The sequence below is a fragment of the Taudactylus pleione genome, unplaced genomic scaffold (genome assembly GCF_031769625.1).
Source record: "Taudactylus pleione unplaced genomic scaffold, aTauple2 ptg000396l, whole genome shotgun sequence".
Lineage (NCBI taxonomy): Eukaryota > Metazoa > Chordata > Amphibia > Anura > Myobatrachidae > Taudactylus > Taudactylus pleione.
In genome coordinates this window covers 5,300,372-5,303,080 of record NW_028284797.1, presented here as the reverse complement: position 1 = coordinate 5,303,080, position 2,709 = coordinate 5,300,372, and positions in this window count along the sequence as shown.

The window sequence follows — 2,709 nt, the reverse complement described above, 5'->3', positions numbered from 1 at the left end:
ATATTAGAAGCGATTGACATTAAATTTTAAAAAAAAATGTCTATGATGCTACAGGTAGTTTAATCTATTCACAACATATAATAAAATTACAAAATATAATAATTGTTGTACAGAAAATCATTCTCCGGTATGTGAAATACAAGGACAAGTTAGTATATGAGCAATACTTTGGGCCTGATTCAGAGCTGAACGCTCTGACCAGAGCGCTCGCTCTGAATCAGGGCCCTCCTCCCTGAAAATGGAGCGGCCTCTTGGACGCTCGCATAGCTGTCAGCACCTTTTCAGGAATTACGTTTTGTAGCTGACTTATCAGTCTGAGGACCTTATTGCCCTGGCCTCCGGGCCTGAGGACCCAAATGGCCTGGCCTCCAGGCCTGAGGACCCAAATGGCCTGGCCTCCGGGCCTGAGAGCCCTAATGGCTTGGCCTCCGGGCCTGAGGGCCCTAATGGCTTGGCCTCCGGGCCTGAGGACCCTAATGCCCTGGCCTCCGGGCCTGAGGACCCTAATGGCCTGGCCTCCAGGCCTGAGGACCCTAATGGCCTGGCCTCCGGGCCTGAGGACCCTAATGGCCTGGCCTCCAGGCTTGAGGACCCTAATGGCCTGGCCTCCGGGCCTGGGGACCCTAATGGCCTGGCCTCCTGGCCTGAGGACCCTAATGGCCTGGCCTCCTGGCCTGAGGTCCCTAATGGCCTGACCTCCGGGCCTGAGGACCCTAATGGCCTGGCCTCCGGGCCTGAGGACCCTAATGGCCTGGCCTCCGGGCCTGAGGACCCTAATGCCCTGGCCTCCGTGCCTGAGGACCCAAATGCCTTGGCCTCCGTGCCTGAGGACCCTAATGCCCTCCCCTGAGGACCCTAATGCCCTGGCCTCTGGGCCTGAGGACCCTAATGCCCTGGCCTCCGTGCCTGAGGACCCTAATGCCCTGGCCTCCATGCCTGAGGACCCTAATGCCCTCGCCTGAGGACCCTAATGCCCTGGCCTCTGGGCCTGAGAACCCTAATGGCCTGGCCTCTGGGCCTGAGGACCCTAATGCCCTGGCCTCCGTGCCTGAGGACCCAAATGTCTTGGCCTCCGTGCCTGAGGACCCTAATGCCCTCCCCTGAGGACCCTAATGCCCTGGCCTCTGTGCCTGAGGACCCTAATGCCCTCGCCTGAGGACCCTAATGCCCTGGCCTCTGGGCCTGAGAACCCTAATGGCCTTGCCTCTGGGCCTGAGGACCCTAATGCCCTGGACTCCGGGCCTGAGGACCGTAATACCCTGGCCTGAGGACCCTAATGCCCTGGCCTTCGGGCCTGAGGACCCTAATGCCCTGGCCTCCGGGCCTGAGGATCATAATGCCCTGGACTCCGGGCCTGAGGACCCTAATACCCTGGACTCCGGGCCTGAGAAAAGTGCTGCCATGTCGGCCACCAGTTCAGGTGTGTTTTCTCTTAGGGTTGTCCGGTCAGCAAAGACTTCCAAAGACAGAGAGGGGTCTGCCTTGCCAGAGGTCAGAGAGGGGTCTGCCTTGCCAGAGGTCATAAAGGGGTCTGCCTTGCCAGAGATGAGAGAGGGGCCTGCATATGCCTGAGGTGCAGTCGAGTTCCGCAATACCTAACTCCATGGATGATCAAGTTTATGTATCCTCTACTTGTCAGCCCATTAATTTTGATGGTGATATGTCAAAGTTTGAAACTTTTATGCAACAATTTTTGGAGTCAACTGATTTAACCCAAGAGGATATTGTGGCGAATATGATGATGAGATTCAATGGAGTGGTGTTGGCATGGGCATTTTCTTTAATTGATTGTAAAGACCCTATATTACAGGATCTGTTTGTTTTTTCCAGGCAGTCGTGCAAAGATTCAGCCCAGCAAATGTCCTTGCCCTCTCAAATGACTTCTCTAAGGGCCTAATTCAAACCACTCGCAAGCGCATAGCGCTTGCAAGTGGCTTGATGTTTGGCCACTGTGCATGCACTGCATCTAGTGTGCGCATGCACGAGCCCTGCCGAGCGACTGAACTTCAGTCGCTACGGGGCTTGCTACAAGACGGGGCGGCTGTCGATGAGAGTGACAGCTCATCCCGTTTTGTAGGGGGGTGGCTGCACAAATGCAGGCATTCCCTTAGGAATTCCTAGCATTTGTGGGAGGACCTACTGACATCACTACTGATGTCAGTAGTAAACTTCCTGCTCTATTAGAGCAGGAAATCCACTCGGCTTTGTGGCAGCCTAGACCCTACCACAGGGTCTTGTCACAAGGCCGATGGTCGTAATATTTGTGATGGCCTCCAGGTCACTCAAACATGCTATGGGAGGTTTCCCACAGCTTTGCGAGTGGCAGGGGGGAAAAAATTCAAAACACCCACAGACCCTGCAAGCTGCCCGCTGCAGCGAGCAGGCCTGAATCAGGGCCTTTGTCTGCAGAGTGTACAAATGCCTCTTTACATTTTCCCTTTATCAATAAGAAGAAGAAGAGGAAATAAGGACCTTAAGGTGTCTGGAATACACCTTCGAAAGGGGGGCATTATGTTAGTATTGTCTGTTTGTGATTTCTGTTTTGTTTGCTTTTTCACCAGTAGGGGTCACCAGATCTTTCAGATATGTTCTGGTCCTGACCTGAGGTGCTGCTCTCTATTGAATCTGTGATTATCACATTATGAGTCACACCTGTCTGTCAGCCTTATAGGCAGTCTGCAGTAAGCAGTGAGTGCTGGTCAGTGTTTG